General features: G+C 40.2%; 1 protein-coding gene across 4 annotated transcripts in view; it reads left to right on the forward strand.

Moving 5' to 3' along the window:
• The first annotated feature begins 20,610 nt into the window (after positions 1-20,610).
• rnf130 (ring finger protein 130) overlaps positions 20,611-20,823 on the forward strand; it is a 50,871-nt gene continuing 50,658 nt past the window's right edge. For 2 of the 4 annotated variants that reach the window (XM_042074124.1, XM_042074126.1), the window contains exon 1: positions 20,611-20,772. The gene's annotated coding sequence lies outside the window, so the exon portion shown is untranslated. Of the gene's footprint in view, positions 20,778-20,823 lie in introns of all 4 variants that reach the window. The other 2 variants (XM_042074125.1, XM_042074123.1) reach the window with 2 other exon arrangements.

A 20,823-nucleotide genomic window follows, 5' to 3' on the forward strand; every position in this document is an offset into this window, starting at 1 on the left:
AATAAAGGTAGTAAAAATGCCCTTAAAACAACTTGGGGTTAAAATATACATAGATTTAGGCCGGCTTTACACGACAAAGCTCCCTGGTGAAACCAACAAAATATTTTATCAGATGTGCCTTTCGTTTAGACAGTGACAGCGTTTTTGGAGCATAAAAACGCAAAAAAATGCTGCTTGCTTTGCTTAACCAATTAAACTTAACAATTGTGGACTATGATCTCCCTCACTCTCATACACACTCAAACTCTCTTTCTCTGTCACTCATTCTCTCCCTTTTTATAACCTAGCTGTGGCTCTGTAATGTGGTGGGTGGTGTGTGTATGAGTGAGGCTGCGTGCGGGTGGGTGCGTCTGTCAGTCCGTGTGGGAGGATACTTCTCACATTTCCTCTCAGACTGTGATGTCACAGCTGGAAGGTATTGAGTAGAGGGTGCAGCCCAAGGAGCAGTGCAGAGAGGTGTGGTCCAGTGGTTCCTCTAAACCAGTGTTTCTTAACTGGTGGGTCGGGACCCAAAAGTGGGTCTCGGAGTTTGTTTTAAAAAAGAAGAAATCGCTCATTTAAAATGCTACCTTATCAGATCTAATATTGGACCTTTATTTTGATAGACGTTAGTCATATGTCAGTCATTGCCAAGGACATAGATAGACAATGTTTATTTGACAGGTCATGTTAGACATCATTTTAGCGGTAGAAAGCCCAGTGTGTGGTGTGCAGTGAATTGTTGGCACATGAGAGCATGAAACCATCAAAACTAAAATGTCACATGTAAACCAAGCACCCCTTTCAAAGACAAGCCTGAGTGGCCTATTTTGGAAGGTGACATCAGGAGTTGAAGACAACACAAATGTAATGCCAAAGATCAGCATGGAAAGGCCTACAGGCACTTTGCGTGTCTTAGCATGTAGCGTAGCGACTTGATGAACATAGGAAATTGTGGGTCCCAAAGCCAGACCAGTTAAGAACCACTGCTCTAAACTACTCTGCATCGACATATACAATTACCTAGTCCAGTGGTTCTCAAATGGGGGTACGTGAGATTTTAACCCTTAGAACCCGATTGACGCAAAGTGCGTCAAAAAACACACCCTTTCTTCTCTGTTACATTGCTCCGCAACTGTTCATCGCAGCGAGATGAAACCTTTCTTGCGTGACAGAGCAGAAGTTGGGCTTTCCAACGAGACAACGCACTTGTCTGTACGCTAAAGTATGAAAATAAAAAAGTCATGAAATTAAATCAAATTGCACCATATTTACAGTCTTTACTTCTCTGCGTTCACCTGCGCACCCATTCATACTCGCGGACCTGTGATCGGATAGATATGCCACGCATGTCAGATGAAAGAGGAGACACGGAGCTATCATTTGATACCAAGTACATCCTTCTGGGTTATAAAACATACGAAGTGACAGCAAAATAATAACTTCATATAGCTTGACTTACCTCACGATGTCTGTTTTTGTGGCAAAGCATGTTTATAATCCAATGCTATTGTGTGTTTCTCCATGGCAAAGAATGTTCATAATCCAGTTTTGAGATCAATGTCATTTATTTCTGTAAGGCACACACCACATATGTCTGTAAATTGCTCAGCCCCAGAGAATTCCTCCACCATGGCAATGATATTGTGAGATTCAGGACAGTCTGCCCTACACACACACACATGAAATGCATGTAGAGCTATGAGCTTGCTGTGGTGAGATGCATGTCAAAATATAAACATTTTTATAATATAATTTTTATATTTTAATTCTTTAAAAATCTAAATAAAATCAATGCTAGTACTAATACATGAAATGTTCTGGATACTCTGCTGAAAAAAACAATATATAATATGTGTGTGTGCCACTTACAATGACCAGAATAAATCCTTATGAATAAAGGTAGTAAAAATGCCCTTAAAACATCTTAGGGTTAAAATATACATAGATTTAGGCCGGCTTTACACGACAACGCTCCCTGGTGAAACCGACAAAATATTTTATCAGATGTGCCTTTCGTTTAGACAGTGACAGCGTTTTTGGAGCTTAAAAACACAAAAAAATGAACCCACCCTCCAGAGTGGAAATCTTAAAGACGCTCCACCGTCGCGTTCCCGTCTAAAGGGTTGAAAACGCAAAAGTGTGCTCTGAGCTGCTCACGCTGGCTATCCTTGCATACGCGTTGACGTCATATCCATGTGCAGTACAGGCAAACAACAACAAACATGTCGGATTATTTCCATCAGTCGGACATTCAAGTTGCCTTAGCTGCTTTGATAGCTATTCAGGAGTCTGTCTTTACTTCGCTTCTTCGCCATGTTTTGGTTTTCAACTGTGGGCTATTTCGCGCTACTACGGAGAGAAGTAGAAGGAAGTTTCAACGCATGCGCGCGCTCTTGGTGTTGTTGTATGGCAGTGCTTCACAGTACCACCTAGCCACCTGGCATGCATACTACATCAAATTTCACACACTTTTGCGTCACCGTGTGCATGCAGATTTCCGCCCAAAGACGCTCGTCTAAACGCGAAATAAAAAGTGGAAACGCAACACCACTTTTGCATATTGTGTTCAGATCGTTGTTGTGTAAAGCTAGCCTTAAAAAGTAGAATCCATGCAAAAATACTTTCAAAACAATTATTTAATAAATATTTCAGGAAAATATAAGTTCATAAAATTAATTGTATATTTCAGTAGGCTATTCAATTTCATTATCCTAAAAACCCAGAGTCTCCCCCGGATGGTTCGACCCAACCTGTCACATGCCACCCGCCATCACCTGTCAATCACTGTCAAAACTCAAACGATGGAGTCGTGGTTGAAGTTTATGGATGGAGTCGTGGTTCCAAAGTTTAATAAATTAGACACTGATGTCACAGTGCTCAAAACTAAAACTCAACTAAACTCAACTAAAAATGCTTTGCGCTGGTTAGGGGGTACTTGGCTGAAAAAATATTTCACAGGGGGTACATCACTGAAAAAAGGTTGAGAACCACTGACCTAGTCTATAGAAGTTTATTGACAAATTCTCTGGGTCACCCTATAGAACCGACCTTTGTAAAAGGCAGGGCACACTGAAGCCAAGAGACAGCAATGACTGCCTGTTACCTAATCTGTCTCTTTGACAACATCTCAAGCACTCCTGAGCCACAACTGGCTTCAACTCCTGAGGGGTATTCCATCAACCTCGCTAAAGGCCAAACCTGGCTTATTTCAATAAGTCTCGCTAATTTTAGTGAGAATTCTGTTCCATTAATGAGGTTAACGTGAATCCCAGCTTGGTAACTATGGGAATTTATGCCACAGAACTAACCTGCTCCGTAGCAGGTTAACTTTCAAGCTAAATTAAGCTGTGTTGCAAAAAAAAACAATCAGTCGGAAAACGAGTCCAAAAAGATGGTTCTGTCAACCTGTGCTTTTGTCACCTGTAGCATAGGCCTACAACTTAATATCAACAAAAAATAGAAGTAGGCCTTTTCCGACAGTGTCACCAAGCATGGATTTACACATTCACTTTGTTTATAGCTAATGTGCATGTTAGCTTTCTAAGGTGATCTAGCCAGTTAGTTTGTTAACATTGGTCATTCCTTAACTGTGTTATGAGTAGGCTGGGAATTTTACGGCGGCCACGTCGTTGCCCCGTGCGTTGGCCGTGATGTCCTTTGAAAATCGGAGGTTCACAGGCCACTGTGGCCTTGGTGCCCATTTCTTTTTTATATTTTGCTTTGCATCCGACTAGCGATTTTTATTTAACCTATGGCCTGATTAAGCTTAGCATTCACAACGCAAATTAATTTAGCCTATGTCTTTTACGCAGTGGAGAATGTGACAGCGCACGGCAAGAAAGAAAGTGCGTCCAAATTCACCCATTCTTTGCTGAACTAGCCTATACTCCGATAGCCTACTCTTCACACAGATATTACATGTATCACATCACACGAAAGAGCTTTTTCTCAGCTTTTAAACAATGTTGGCCGCAATTTGTTGTGGTAAACGGTTCGCGAGAAAAGTAACTTTAATTTATCATGTTACATACCCATTCATCAGCAGACAGCAGACCTTACCGAATACAAAGGTGTAAAGCATTTCCCTGTACAGTTATAACCATTCCAGAGTAATCCGGTTTTACATTTGCAGCAATGTCCAAATGTTTGTCTCCAACTTTGGGCTTCAGGTTTCACAGTGTGTTTAAATTGTCCAATACATGATTTCATAACAGGCCAAATACAAAATAAATGTTACAAATATCGCCTAGATATCTGTAAATATTAAAATCAGCTGACTAAGAGTTTGTCAAAGTAGCCTTAATGATCACAAAATGCTAAGCATGCATGTAGGATATTTAAGTTTCTTAAAGCTGAACTGTGCTTTAATTGTTTAATACATGATTTCATAACAGGCCACATAGAAAATAAATGTTAAATATAGCCTAGATATCTGTAAATATTAAAATCAGGGCTATGATTAACAGTTCTATGTAATATGTCATGTTTGCTATTAGATACGGGTTTTAAGGTGAAAAGTAAGGCATTTGTAGGTGAAACTGAGCGGTGGTGGTGGTGGTGGGGGGGTATTCATTTTGCTCTCAATTTCTATTTGCCCCCCCAATCTGAGCAGCCTAGATCCGGGCCTGGGTCCAGGGCAATTCCGCGCAAAACTGTCACATCCATATTTAGTTGGCGTTACGGACGTGACAGTTTTGCGTTGTATTGCCCCCGTATCTTATATAAAGCTCTGTTCTCGCTGTCTAGCTTTCTCCTCTTTGAGCAATCGATGAAAATAACTTACTTATCGTTAACTTATATCCATCTGATTGTTTCTCGTCCTGTCTCCTCTCCTTGCTCGTTTCAGGCTATCAGTCTCTTCCTCATAGTAGGCTACTTTACTCACTGACTCGACTTTATCAGAATTCACAGATTTCACTGGCTGAGTAGCAGAAAGCGAAATGATAGTTCCTGAAGCTCCTGAAGTAAATGTTATCCTAACCAACGAAACGATTTACCACAGCTTTGAAATCTTACGTGAAAATCTAAGGGGGACGTTTATACGAGGACGATTGCGAAGGAAGACGACAAAATATTTTATCATAAATGCCTTTCGTTTACACGGCGACCCCGCCATCGGGGCTTGAAGACGCAAAAATCTGAAGACTCCTTCCAGAGTGTAGAGTTTTGAAGATGACCCGGGTGGCGTCTCCGTCTAAACGGCTAAACCAAAGATCCTTGATTACCTCTCTGGCTAAACTGTCAAATTAGAATGTCTGCGCGTGACGTACCGGGGTTCTATCACACCACCACCCAGCGGTCTGGAATGCATATCCAATCGAATATCACATACTCTTGCGTCTTCATATAAACAAAGATTCCCCCCTAAGAATGCTCGTCTAAACGCGAATAAAAAAATGAAGACGAGACGCCACTTCTGCGTCTTCTCTTTTCATCGTCACCGTATAAATGTAGCCTAAATTAGGCTATTATGGTCCGGATAGGATCACGTTAGGGTCCGGACTCGGACCGCGGTCCGCCATTTGGTGACCCCTGGCCTATAGTCTCTGTGTTCAAGAGTGAAGCCAATCAAACTCCTAATTGATTTCAAACCATTAGCATTGTTGTTTTAAATGTATGCTTTCATTATTCTCCAATTCAGGGCCGGCGCTAGCCATTTGGGTGGGTGCCCCCCCCCCCCCCCCACACACACACCCCAACCAACCAACCACCACCACCAAAGGAATAAAAACCATTCAGAATTTCTTAGTTTTTTTTTTTTTTCTAACCAACAGATGTCGCCCTTGGCCTAGTATGAACCTCTTGGAAATGACCGCATAGAACAACAACTAGTAAATTTATCTAAAGCTGTCTAAAAATCATATCATGTTCAGTTGCAGGGTTTTTCCAAAGTTCACCTTACCAAGAGTTGTTTCCAATCATCATTTCATTACGTTGTGAAAGTGTCACTTGTAGCGTTACTTTTTCACTACACAATTAGATCGTTTGATCATAATAACAAACGCCAAAAAAGCGTCCTGAAATGCAAAGCAAACTAGGCTAATAGGCTAACGTTACCTGACTATATCTCTGATGGCTCAAAGAAATAGCAAACCCAGATTAAGCATAATCACAAATAGCATTGCTAGCTAGCAACCTGAGGAAGGATTGGTAGTCTTATGAACCGATTGCTAACGTTAAAGTAAAGTGTTGAATTGCATTCAATAACCCATAATCCATATCCACAACGTAAAATAACTAGCTAGCCAGCATCAAATCATTTGCAATGTAGGCCTAACACTTGAACATGAACATGGCTAGTAGGAGCTTACGTTACAAAGTGTATTGACGGTAGTAGTATTACCTGGCATAAGCATAGGCATGCATACACGCAAGGTCTACAAAACGTTTTATTTATTTAAAACATTGTCTTAACTGCAAGTGAAGCGCGAGCATCATCCCGCTGTCTCTTCTTTTTCCTTTTTTCCGCCCCCAACTCTTAGTGCCTTTTCAAGGCGATGTCTACTGTCTGCCAAATTTGGGATTGAGGAATAATCGAACAGACCACTGGGAGGTGGGGGAGGGGGGCACCAGAGGGAGACTGGAGAGAGGTCTTCACAGGAGATTCACCTTTTTCTCGACTAATTTGGTCTAAGCCTATATTACTTTTGTATTGCTTTTGCATATTAACATGCTTTAGACATATTTTATTTGTTATTAATACTAGTAGCCTATTGTGGTGATTTTTCACGACCCAGCTTTTTTGGTGCCCCCCCAGGCACTTGGTGCCCTACGCGCAGTGCGTGATGTGCGTGTGAGGAGCGCCGGCACTGCTCCAATTTCTGTAGGCAATCTATTTTTTTCTCTCGATGTTAAATTTGATGACTTTCGATGAAAATCCTGTAGATGGCGCTTACCAAATTGAACAGAAATCGTCTAGTATTGTCTTAATTTTACGACATATATCCTCTTTTTGTCAATCTACTGTTTTGGTCTACTGTTCTACCTCGTACACGAGCAGAGATGCAGCTGACCTAAACCCTATGCCTAAACCTAGGCCAAGATGCTGCTAACTTGAGTTAATGGAACGGCTTTAGCCCCAAGTGAAAGTCTACGCTAGTTCAAGCCAGGCTATTTCTGTTAAAGGAAAATTCCGTTTTTTAGCACTTTAAGGCCCTTTTCTGGTTTGTTTAGGACACCAAAATTTTGACGATTGGTCCTGTCTCGACTTTTCTGACTCGTTTTGAATCGCCTTTGACTTCTCAGGGTGGCTGACAATGGGCATACTGTAGTAGGCTACTTAAACATGTCCTAAAACAACCCTTAACGTTCGTTTTTAAAACTGTGCAACTCACCGAGTGGTTAGTGGTGTTCGTTGATTATTAAAATCAAATATATCGGCGCAATGTATGATTTCCAGCCGTCTTATTTGCTATTGTGGAACTATTTTTTCAGACACCTCACAACCGCGTATAAACTTCTGCTTAATTGTGAGCCTGAAGCATAGACGGTGGCGCAGTAATATCAACGTGCAATGAGTCTTCCAACAGAAATCAATGGGATTTTACAAAATGGCAAATAAAAGATGACAGAAACTGTATTTCGCTACGCTACTTGTTTTGGAACATCAACGAACACCACTAACCACTCGGTGAGTTGCACAGTTTTGAAAACGAACGTTAAGGGTTGTTTTAGGACCTTTTTTTGCACTGAGAGCATAAACTGTCGTAATTAAAACATGACAAAGCCATTTGACTACCTTGTTCATAAACGATGGTGTCAAGACTTCTCATTTTGATGACATTTCATTGACATAAATACTTGCTTTTGAGGAATGGACTATCCATTTTGAGCAAGTGACGTGCTTTTGCAGGTTATCCACTAGGTTTTGCAGTTTGCACTAATTGTTTTGAGAAATGCACTAACTGCTGTGCAAATGTTAATAGTGATGTGAGAAAAGCACATAAGCGACTGAGAAAAACTGTAATATCAATAATAGTGCTTTTCAGTGGTGAATAGCTAGATAGCTAGTGTTACACAGTGTTACCTGCTGACACAGACAGAGTGGACAATACATAATAGCATCTGACTCCCAAGCAGTGAAAGCTGACAGCCTGGCACCTGAAATGGAGCATTAATTGAGTGATGGTCTATCTATGTCAGCAAGCGCCGTCGACTCAGTCTCTCTGCTCTTTGTAGCTGTAAGTGTTTGCCACCATGTTGATCTTGATCATAGCATTTTGAGCAAGGGCGATCTCCACCGACAATGCCATTTGAGATCACGCCCTGTGGCCCGTAATGAGAGCTGGAAGAGATCAGCTTGAAATTTCCGTCAGTTGGAAATTTCCATCATTGAAAACTTGAAGTTATGTGATCAACAATTAAAGGCCCAACCCCAGTTCTCATTTGTATTGCATCAGGCTATTATTGCATTAGTTTGCCATTATGTAGGACTAATTTGTTCACTGTGGTGTCCAACAAGGCACTGTGGAATACATTATCCCATTAGATTACATAATTCTTTTGTCAGCTGGAAGAGGTCATTTTGGCATTTTAGCAAGCTTCTAGCATTGCCATTGAGGTGTACCCAGAGCTTACCCAGAGCCGGGCCAAGCCCTGATGGGTCCCCTAAGCAGAATTTTATTTGGATGGTGAATAGTCGTTACCAATGAAACTAATAGTCTTCATTTCATTGCTTATGTCATTACATACAAAATTGTTGAACTAGTTATCAAATTATGTCACAATGCTGTAGAATTGCAAAGAGCATATACAGTAAAAATGTGAAACGTACATATTCAGTGTCTTGTACTCACTTACTCCCCTACTGTAACTACAGCAATGTGTAACTTTACTGTAGTTTTCAAATGGCTGTACAAGTAGTGTATTAAGGTTTTGCACCTCCGTTCTAATGTTACGTCACCGTTTGTTTACAACTAGAGTTGAGGCACTGCAGAGTGGTAGGCAAGCCTACAACAGTCGGGATGCATAGGCTACACATAGTTACAAATAGCTTCAAAATTGAAATTTTGATTATCAAATATTGACCGGGATGCCGACCACTTGTGTAGGCCCTAACAGTTGGTTTTACAATAAGAAGCAAAAAGGCGACGAACGACCATTTAGCCTACCTATCCTCATGGTTGTGGAGGATGATCGTTCTCTAGATGGCCTAATGATGTAGCCTAGGCTACTGTCTACTAAGATGTAGGCTAAAATAAAACTATCTACAGTCCTCCAAAAATGAATTGCCAGAGATAGGCTATGAAGGGGAAAAGTGCAGCATTTTAAACATGGCAAGAATATTTTTACCGGAACAGTTTGGTCTAATTTGTCTCGTTAAATTCGTGCTTGTGGACATCAATCACCACCTGGAAATTCACAATTTCATTTCGACATAGTCCAGTATTTCTTTCGAAATTGAAAAAAATGTTTTTTCTTTTTTTTTTTAAAAAACGCCGACGAAATTGTGAATTTCCAGAGCGTGTTACTCCACACTCGGCAATCGACTCCTACGGACTTTCCCCTAAAGACGCCAGCTGCAGCAGCAGCAACATTTCCGGAAAGGTACTGGCTTGATGAAATTCATTCTGGACTCTCTATCCGACCACATAAAGACCTCGGGATACTTCGGTTTGGCTTTAGGGACCCTCTACTGATCTTCGCAAATATTGGTATTGGTTGGTCTCTCTCTCTCTTTATCTCTTTTATAGACATCACACACACACACACACAGAAACAAAAAAATATCATATTACAATCTCCCCAAATGTCTCCCCTCCTTTAAATACTAGTACAGCCATAGACTTTCTAATGAGGAGATAGAGCACTCAAAAAATCCTCCATAGAAACACATGGGGTTACTTCGTAAAGACAATATGGTAGTTGTCTACACACATCCCGCACCTTCCATGGCTAAAAGTTAATGTGAATACATTCTGCCAATCAGGTGTTATGATCTCACCGCTGAAGCAAGGTTGGTATCGTGAATTCTAATGGTCTCTCTCACGAATCCTCATTCTCATGGTCTCTCCCAAAATTGTAGTCATAAGAACAAAACACTTGTAGAAAAAAGTACACCTGTTTAGGAAAGGAAGTAGTTGGCTAAACACTGTTGTTGGTCATCTTCTGAGTCTACAGATGGACCTACATGGACTCATTACAATTTGCATACCGTCCAGAGGTGGGTGTGGAGAATAGCTTAACCTGTCTTTAAGACAATGCCATTCCCCAAAGAGTGGATTATTTTCCTGGCTTCTCTATAGTTTCAGTGTTCTTATGGCAGAAAAGTCCCTGAGGGTAATGTTGTGTCATGGTATAGCACCTTTTTCGAAAACGTTCTAATCACATATTTGTGATCGTACTCCCAGGGGCCCAGCTGCATCTGATCACATATTTGGGACCGTACTCCTCAACAGGTTAGTCTACCTGCTTCATAAAACACACTCTCACCTGGACATGGCTGGCAGCATTGTGAGGATCATGTTCTTTAATTTCTCAAGTGCTTTAACACCATACAGCCTATGCTGCTACGGGACAAGCTATGAAGGATGCAGATAGACACCTTGACAACTTCATGGATTACTGATTACCTGACTGACAGACCACAGGTTGTGAGAATGAAAGGGTGTGTGTCAGCAGGTAGTCAGCAACATAGGAGCACCACAAAGGACTGTGCTGTCTCCTTTTCTTTTCACACTGTAGCCTACACCTCAGACTTCCAGTACAACTCTGAGTCATGCCACCTGCAAGTTCTCGCACGATTCTGCAGTTGTGGGGTATTTAAGTGATGGTAAGGAGACGGGGTACAGGCAACTGGTGGACCACTTTGTGACATGGTGCAGAAACAACCACCTTGTCTTGAATGTGGCTAAGACAAGGGAAATCGTGGTGGACTTTAGGAGGGCCAGGCCTGAGCTAAATACCATTTCAATACTGGGTGAGGAAGTAGAAGTTGTTGAGAACTACAAATATTTGGGGGTTCTTATAGACAATAAACTGGATTGGCGGTACAACACTGAGACTGTATACAAGAAGGGTCAGAGCAGACTCTATTTCTTGAGAAAGCTTAGGTCATTTAATGTGTGCAGCAACATGTGTTCTATCAGAGTGTTGCAAGTGCAATTTTCTTTTCTGCCATCTGTTGCGGCAGTAGCATTACAGCCAGGGACACTAAGAAACTGAATAAAATAAGGAAGGCTGGCTTTGTGTTGGGGACAGCTCTAGAGCCCCTGGAGTTGGTGGTGGAGAGAATAATGCTGCACAAACTGTCAAATATATTGAACAACACCTCACATCCACTACACAACTTACTGGTCAAACAAAAAAGTGTTTTCAGTTGGAGGCTATTCCAACTAAGCTGTAAGAAAGACAGATACAGAAAGACTGTTTTACCCACTGCAATAGCACTTTATTATGACTCCCCCTGAGCAGAGAGAGTGAGAGAAATAATATTTTTTTATAATTTATGTATGTATGTATGTAGGCTTGTGTGTGTGAATGCTGTGTTTGTCTGTGCTGCTGGCACACTGTAATTTCCCTTTGGGGATGAATAAAGTATATCTATCTATCTATCTATCTTCATCTTTCACCATTGCTGTCCATCTTGCTCACAAGCATGGAGTAGTACTACACAGCTCCACCACCACACTTCATACAGTCAACTAGTATTCTCAATATTGCCCAAATCTATGCTGGAATTCCGACACTCCCTCATATATCCCTTCCCTACATTGTCAATTAGAAAATTGGTGGGAATATTTGGAAAGTATCAGTTATCAGGTAGTTGCTTTCTAACTGGGGGTCTAAACATAGGCAATATTTAGGTGAAATATTTATCAACTTTACATTTGTATCTCATCTCTTCAAAATATGCAGTATAATCCCTTTTCAGGTGGTGGCCATATTGCATTTGGCAGCCTTCTTGGTCTCAAGGATCACTGGTTGAGCACCCTGGCTAAATCATTTCAGTATGCCCTCAGCTGCATCTGTGCCAAATTTGGTGCTTGTAGATGAATTTGCACGAACAATGGGGTGTAAGGCCCCATACTATAGTCAAAACTGCTTTTTTGGACAGCGGCCATATTGGAATTGGAGGATTAAGGGTCCAGATATACTGGGTCATAAATATAAATTCCATGATAAAATAAATTCCATGATAAATTAAGCTGAAAAAGACATCAAGTTTGTATTTGTAGCTCATGTGGTTCAAAAGTTATAGTCAGAAGCCTTTTCGGGCAGCGGCCATATTGGATTTGGCTGCCATCTTGGCCCCAAGGGTCGCTAGCTCTGGCACCCTAGCTAAATCATTTCAGTATGACCTGAGCTATCTGTGCCAAATTTGGCGCTTTTAGATGAATTTGCGCAAAATTACCTATTTATGTGCTTAAGACCCCCCCCCCCACTAAGTGGTACTTTAGTGTACTTATAGGAAGTACACCTATTTATAATACATTGTTAGTATAATTTCGGGAAGTGTAATTCACTTCATCATTAGTATAATATTACACTTTAAAGAAAGTGTACTATAAAACAAGTGTTTTAATTAGATGGCATATCAGAAGACCTAAAATAAAAAAGATAAAATAAAATATGCTGAAATGCAAACATTTATAATGGTAATTTAACAGGGTTTTGTATTTGTAATAGCCTGCATAATCCGGCTGCGCAACACTAGTGGGCGGGTCTGTTCACCAAAATGTTGTGTGAGGTCTGTAAGGTCACAGGTTTGTCAAAATTACAGATATTAGCTAGGCATGGCAGAGACGTTGGTCCTACAGAGCCAGGAGCCAAGTTATTCATGATCAGGTGAGTCCCAAAATATATTGTTAAATGATTCTGATGTAGCTTACTCTTTATGACATCTTTGAAAATGTGAAGTTTATGACTTGGCAATCTTTCAAGAGTTTGTTTTTATCCTTGCTAGTACAAGCTAGCAATGTCAGATCACATTAGCTAATGTCAACCCAGATCATACCTGTCAACATTTAGCTTTCCAAAAACGGGAGATTTTTTTTCGGGGGGGGGGGGGGTGTCAGTGTTTATACCGGATCTGTATTTGCATATTTAATACGTTTCATACATGTGTTTCAACACTGCATTTCGGTCAGCCTACTTCCAAAACTCCAAAGCTGCTTGCTGTCAGATTTGGTTCCGAGGGAACAAGTTCAGTGTATCAACAACACTCAATAACAGTTTATGTGATGTGTTCAATTAAATTCCAAACAATTTCACAACAGCTAGTTCCGCTTGCTTACGACGAGCCTCAGGCTGTGCAGTTGGCACCCGCTTCCTTATTTGGGTTTTGGGTTGCCAGGTTTTAGCCTATGACAAAACGGTTGAAATTGAAACTTAAGTGATCGTGTATGTGTAGGGTGTATTTCATAAACAATCTGGCAACCTAAATGGATCAATGATTTTAAAATGAAGTTTGATGGCCATGCAAATTACGGGAGTTTTCCGGGAGAAATAACAAAACGGGAGGGTGCTGGGAGATGACCTTGAAGTACGGGAGAAACCCGGGAAAAACGGGAGGGTTGACAGGTATGACCCAGATCCCTAGCCTGGCTAGCGCCACCACTTCTCAATGAGACGTGGTCTGGGAACCAAACGTTAATTTTCTCGTATTTGAAAAAAAATGCCCAGATCCGTTTATTGGGTGCCACGGATGTCTATCAAATGCGTCTGTGCATAGCTCATCATCGTCTTGCTTTCCCCCTTGTTCTGTGATTGGTCCCCTATCTCAGGCGAAAATTTGCTCCATGGTCTCCAGGCTGCCTTAGCAGCGTGAATCAAATCGCGCGCAAGGCAGCATGGGAACACCCAGGCTACCAGATCCCTATCAAGAAGAAAAGAAAACTACATTAGCCTACTTTGTTTTCTATAAATTACTTTGTTTTTTAACAAATTTTATAAATTGACAAGCTCTGGCTAGCACTAACGTTAGGCAAACTATGATGTAAGAAAATGTCTGCCTAATGTTCTTTAACATTATGTGCGGACCAGTGCGGGGAACCTCACACTAGCGAAAGGTGGATGGTGCTATGCTAGTCAGAGTGACACAGTGTAATCATGTTGGCGCCTAATTGCGGAACGCTTATTAACAATAGATAAACATTGCATTTTATTGAGTGGTGACATGCCAACAAAATATAACTGATAAATAAATCTACATGGCAGAGTATGGTCTGCGGAGTTTTGAAAACAAAGGAATCTGAAACGGGGTGGTCGCACTCATATCAGCACCAAGGTGCACACCACTTTAACAAAAGAACCTGGCCAGGTCTATCCATACTAGGATGGCAAACAGATGGTGTGAAGTACCAATTTGACCCATAAAAAGTAAATGTGAAAAAGGTACAGATAATCTGTATTAATGTCATTATTGTCAATGGATTTCAGTGTAAAATATTGTTTTTCTTGTAAAACAAGAAAACAAAAATCTTCTTTCTGTTTTCACAGACAAGAGAGACATATTCTCTAATACCAAGGTCAATGCATTTGACTCTGCTGTCCAGCCTAATTTCTGGGAAATGGCTGGATGACACCTACCATAATAAAACATGTTCAAACCAGCCACCCTCTGCCTCGTACAGTTATTTTGTAGGAAATCACACTCTCTTTAAGGAAGGAAATAAAGTGCCGGGGACGTAAGGGTGTGGATGCGTGCCACGTCCAAGGCTGTCACAGACACAACAAAAGAACATGGAAAGGAGATGGACATTTATTAACCTAAAATACTTTTGTCCTTGATAAATGAAGAGGATGGGTGGAACAAACGGTGTCACCAGAGACTTACTGGAAATACACTTCTACAGTAGCCTTGCTTCAGATGTGTTTTCCTGTATGATCCTCTTTCTGCAACTTATACAGTTTGATGCTCTTACCGCAATTTTAGTGTACAGTTTGTTTTTGTACGGTAAATAATTCCCTTACCGCAACTTTCCAGTAAAATAGTTCAATATTAATTATATTAGAATATTATATTCAATATTAATTATATAATAAATTCCAATTCAATGAAATAATGTTCAATAGTAATACAAATGTTACACACATTAGCTTTTTCAAAAATACTTCTGAACAGATGGAATCGTAACAATATAACAGATTACAGAAAAAATCTTACAGTAAGTCAATTGAACACAATAAAATAGAGAACAGACATACTATATGCCCTCATCATCCCCCAATCACACATTATCTCGATTGTTTTGTTCTTAACAATTATCAAGTATATACAGTAGGCCTACACAATATTCACATTACACAAGTCCTTTCATATTTAAACAGTCCTTCAGGGTACTCATTTTAACAAGCTTTATCACCCATGTGAGTTTCATTAGAGGTTGAAAAACTATTATGAAAAGGTACAAATGCCCAGCTGTGAATAAATAAGTGTTTACAGAACAGAAAATAAATATTATTATTTATAGTACTATTGGAAACTTGCTGCATATTATATTGCAGTTTTTCTCAAACTTTCTCAGACCAAGGACCACTTAACCAATAAAACAAAAACTCACAGACCACCTAGCTAAAAAAAGAGTAGACCTAGTACATTACACAATAGGCCTACTAACTGAACCACTTTGTTATATTACACAATAGGCCTACTCACTGAACCACCTTGCTTATTGTATATTACACAACAGGCCTACTCATTGAACCACCTTAGGTATTGCCTTTGCACCTTGCTTATGGTATGATTTAAACTGGCATAGCTTACGTAGGTAGTTTTGCAGAATTTACATAGAATGTTAGATTTACATACAATTGGTTCAATATTGCAAACAACTCATTATATTTTACCACGTCTGCTCGTGGACCACTTGGCATAGCTTGCAGACCACCAGTGGTCCCCGAACAACACTTTGAGAAACACTGTTTATATTGTGTATTCTACTGAATTATTTGCTATCTCTATCAACAAATGTTCATTAATCTTATTTGTTGTGAGGTCACAGTGAGAGTTTTCCAGCTTTAAAATATGAAAGGGGGGAAATACTTGAGGTAGAGTATCACATAATGTGATATTCCACTTCTACCACTAGAGGTCAGGCTTCACTGAATGATTTTCTGAACACGCCATGGCTAAATGACTATGATTGTTCATCTACAGTTATTACAAGTTATCCCTTTAAACAATAAAATAAGAGTAGAACTTCTCTGTACCATTGTCCTCAGTAGGACATACTCAGTGCTTTTATGTTAGTTTCTATTCTCATTAAACCAGATTCTAAATTCCAGCAGATTGAGAAATCGCTTACAGTAAACCAAATTCTAAATTCCGGCAGATTGAGAAATCGCTTACAGTAAACCAGAATCTAAATTCCAGCAGATTGATAAATCGCTTACAGTAAACCAGATTCTAAATTCCGGCAGATTGAGAAATCGCTTAATTGAGATAAAGTGATGGCAGGGTGGCAATCCAGGCGTTAAAGAGTGACCTCAGAGACAGCCGCACAATTCTCTCTCTTTGTCACACAGCCTCTAAGCTGAGACAACAATTCTGAATGCACCTTGCCATGAAAGTCACCTTTGAGAGAGAAAGGAGTTTGTACGTGTGTGTATGTGTATGTGTGTTTGTGTATGTGTATGTGTGAGTGAGTACCTGTTTGTGTGTGTGTGTGTGTGTGGCATATTAAAGATGTGCTACTAATTGTCAAAATGCCAGAGTGTGATGCATTTACAATCAGTAGAAAACAAACAGTACATTGTCAATGAGAGGTAAACTCCTTGATCCCATTGGCCAGATTTGAGGGATGAGACAAACGTTGAGGGATGAGACAAACGTCAGTCTGGCGGCAAAGGCACTCAACTTTCTCTCACAGACAACCGGGCCAAATTCCTCTCTCACCACTTTAAAGGAATTATCCGGAGTAAAATGCACTTTAGATCAATTTACGGATGATTGGGAGTACATACGTTGAGTTGACATCCAAATCATGTCATTCGGATGTGTTTTGAGAAAGTTCGATGTTACCGATGTTACAGGTACTCACTCACACATACACATACACAAACACACATACACATACACACACGTACAAACTCCTTTCTCTCTCAAAGGTGACTTTCATGGCAAGGTGCATTCAGAATTGTTGTCTCAGCTTAGCCTTAGAGGCTGTGTGACAAAGAGAGAGAATAGTGCGGCTGTCTCTGAGGTCACTCTTTAACAGGATCGCCACCCTGCCATCACTTTATCTCAATTAAGCGATTTCTCAATCTGCTGGAATTTAGAATCTGGTTTACTGTAAGCAATTTATCAATCTGCTGGAATTTAGATTCTGGTTTACTGTAAGCGATTTATCAATCTGCTGGAATTTAGAATTTGGTTTACTGTAAGCGATTTCTCAATCTGCTGGAATTTAGAATCTGGTTTAATGAGAATAGAAACTAACATAAAAGCAATGAGTATGTCCTACTGAGGACAATGGTACAGAGGAGTTCTACTCTTATTTTATTGTTTAAAGGGATAACTTGTAATAACTGTAGATGAACAATCATAGTAATTTAGCCATGGCGTGTTCAGAAAATCACTCAGTGAAGCCTGACCTCTAGTGGTAGAAGAGGAATATCACATTATGTGATACTCTACCTCAAGTATTTCCCCCCTTTCATATTTAAAAAAAAAAAAAAAAAAACATAGTCCAGTATTTCTTTTGAAATTGAAATGAAGTTGTATGGACTAGACTATGTTTTTTTTTTTTTTTTTTTTAAAAACTCCTACGGACTTTCCCCTAAAGAGGGCAGCAAAGATGGCAACATTTCCGGAAAGGTACTGGCTTGATGAAATTCATTCTGGACTCTCTATCCGACCACATAAAGACCTCGGGATACTTCGGTTTGGCTTTAGGGACCCTCTACTTACTACCACGTAAGTGTAATGTTGTTTGGAACTGTAGAAGAGGTATAAAAATAGTAGTATTTTGTAGCGGCGAAATAATATGCCCTTCTCACTTCCACGCTAACGACTTTTGACTAAAAACGGTAACATTGAACTTTCTCAAAACACATCCGAATGACATGATTTGGATGTTAACTCAACGTATGTACTCCCAATCATCCGTAAATTGATCTAAAGTGCATTTTACTCCAGATAATTCCTTTAAGTGAAAATGGGGCCAATTCCATGACCATTAATTCCATGACCTGCTGCTCCAAAGTCAGAGCTGCACAATGTCCACTAATATCACCAGTTCATCTGGATGATGTCCATAGAAAACAAACAGCTTTTTTTGCATGAGTTGGGTAGCCTATGTGTCTGTAGGAATGAGGTGTGTCGGCCTATTATTACTCCTGGATATTAATCAGCACTTAACTGCCACTCTTTTTTATTCACAAGGTGTCAAAAAAAGAGAACTAACAGAAAACTACAAAAATTCTGACAAAAGAGTCGAATCACTAACAGATAGCATGGTTTCACTCCGAGTACAGATAAGAGCACGGTGATGAAGTTGTTTTGAATTGACAAATAGGGGACAGATTTGGAGTAATATATCTTCCTTTACTTGATGCCCATTATAGTGAGGGTAAACACAATTTCAAACACGTCATTGAAAAGGGCCAACTCCCTGCTTAATGGTCTTTTGGGCCCCTCGACTTCAAGGCAGCGCTGCCATACCTAACCCTAAACCTAACCCTATCCCTTGCCTAACCCTAGTGCCTTAGGCAGTGCTGCCTTGAAGCCGATGGTGGGGACCCAAAAGACCATATATGCCAACTCCCTTATGCAAGGCTGATTTCAATTGATTTCAGCCCTTGTTGCCGATTGGTAACATCTTTAAACATGCAAACTTTACTTAACCTCTTCAAAACATACTGAGCATGCATTGTCATTTCTGGGGTTGCCAGTGTCCATGACCATCTGTGAGTAAGCTGCGTCTATTTGTATGGCCACTGAGGCAATAGAGGTCAGTTTAATTGATTTATCTTGTTGATAAGATCAAACAATAAAAGCATTCACACATTGTCTTGAAACTTATGCAGTAATTATAAACTCATAATGTAACAACGGAATGGAATCCATTTATTTCTGTCTTTTGCCTATTTTGTTGTTTCCCAAGGGCCATGTCAGTACTGTGAACAATAGCATTGTTTTTGCATTTTAGCATACAGTTTTTGCTCTGTGAATACTTTTTCTTGATGTAAATTAAAATGACTGTGGAGGTTGTCATAGATTTATGAAAGATGTGCACGAAAGAGAGTCACAGTACACTTCTTTGGCTGATTGTTTATCAGTGAACTGTGTGGTTGGTGGTGCTTAACATTGAATCCACATAAAGTTTTGTTAAATAAAATGTCATCATTATTTTCAAGCTGTCAAGATTTTTTATTGCATACAAGGTAGGTATAAAGGTGAACAATTGGTATTATCCACCTCAGTTTTCTGCTGGTTAGGTCTACTTTAACTATTTAGTAATCAGCCGCAGACTTCAAAGTACATCATTGCATATCAGTGTGTAAGTAAGCTGTTATGCTATTTTGTTAAAGGATTCCTGGATTGCTTTCTCTCCAGTCTTTTCTATTTAAATAATTAATTAATGCACAGACCCATTCCAAACATTCACTCCCATGATATAAACATGTTATCCAAGAGTTCCATGTCTTCCAGAAGGATAGCCTATTAGTGCACTTCAGTTGCCTCTTAAAAGATGCATACGGAAATGATCACTAATACCATGTGCACTGATTAATATTAATTTAGTGTCCACAAACTGAAATACTAGTAGTGGATTCAAACACACAAATAGTTCCTGTGTTTCCACTTTCATTTCTCTATAATAAACTATTGAGATGACATTGTATGACATGCTTTTAGCATAACACATTTCAGTGTAATTTCACCCCCCCCCCCCCCCCCCAGCTGTCAGCAGTGGAACGGAAGCAGACTGACCGACAGCGCACACAGATATTCATTTCTTTCAGCCTGTGGCTGCAGTCAGTGAGTCAACATGCTAACAGTAAACTGATCCCTCCATTTAGAGGGCTAGTGTGGTGTCATCGTGAGTCCAGTTCACCCACCCTCTCAAAGTCTTCCTCTGGCCTAGAAGGCCCTCAGGGCGATGCAATCCTCCTCTCAACCCCCACAGACTATCAGATGATCCCTTAACGTCAGAGATAACTGATAACTTTGGAGATGTAACATACCATGTGTCTCTTAGTTTATGTGTGAAAGTGTGTGTGTGTGTGGTTCAGAGAAAGAGAGAAATCTAATCCAGAGATAAATCCAGCTCTCTCTTTTATTGTGCTTGTCAAGAGTCTGAAGTCCTTCTTTTCACTGCCTGTACATTTATCTGTGTTTGCACTGAGCATCAGAGCAAATCTTCACCAGGAAAATATGTCTGAAACCAACTTCTAAGTAGGAATACATGATTTTTGCACACTGTATGATGCCTATGAAATTCAGTGACGTGGTTTCTTCTGAATACCTGTAACTTACTGACAAGCCTACCAGAAGGCCACAGAGATAGTGTCAACATTTGCTTTAAATTGTATAACGATTTAGATAGGGCCAGAATAGTCTTTATAGACATTACAATCGACTCATCAGGTCTGACGCTCAACCTCAGTATATTTAGTTTTTAATAGACACTACTCCTTTTCAGCGTGCACTTTTGTCTCCCCCCTCTGTGCGCGAGCTTCGCATAGTCCTCGCGCTTGCGCACGCCACCGCGTCGCAGAAGGAATACGACGCGAGCAGATTCGCGAGCTCGCCTTGTTTTTGACCGTGCGGAGACAGTGTACAAAATATCCACGGGGAAAAAAGCAAAGTTGAAACAAATACATCTTTAGCGAGGCCATTTGAAGGTACGGTAGGTAAAGCTGGTTGATTTCGCACCAGGAAATCAATGCTATCTC

Source organism: Alosa sapidissima, chromosome 20, assembly GCF_018492685.1.
Source record: "Alosa sapidissima isolate fAloSap1 chromosome 20, fAloSap1.pri, whole genome shotgun sequence".
NCBI classification, from domain to species: domain Eukaryota; kingdom Metazoa; phylum Chordata; class Actinopteri; order Clupeiformes; family Clupeidae; genus Alosa; species Alosa sapidissima.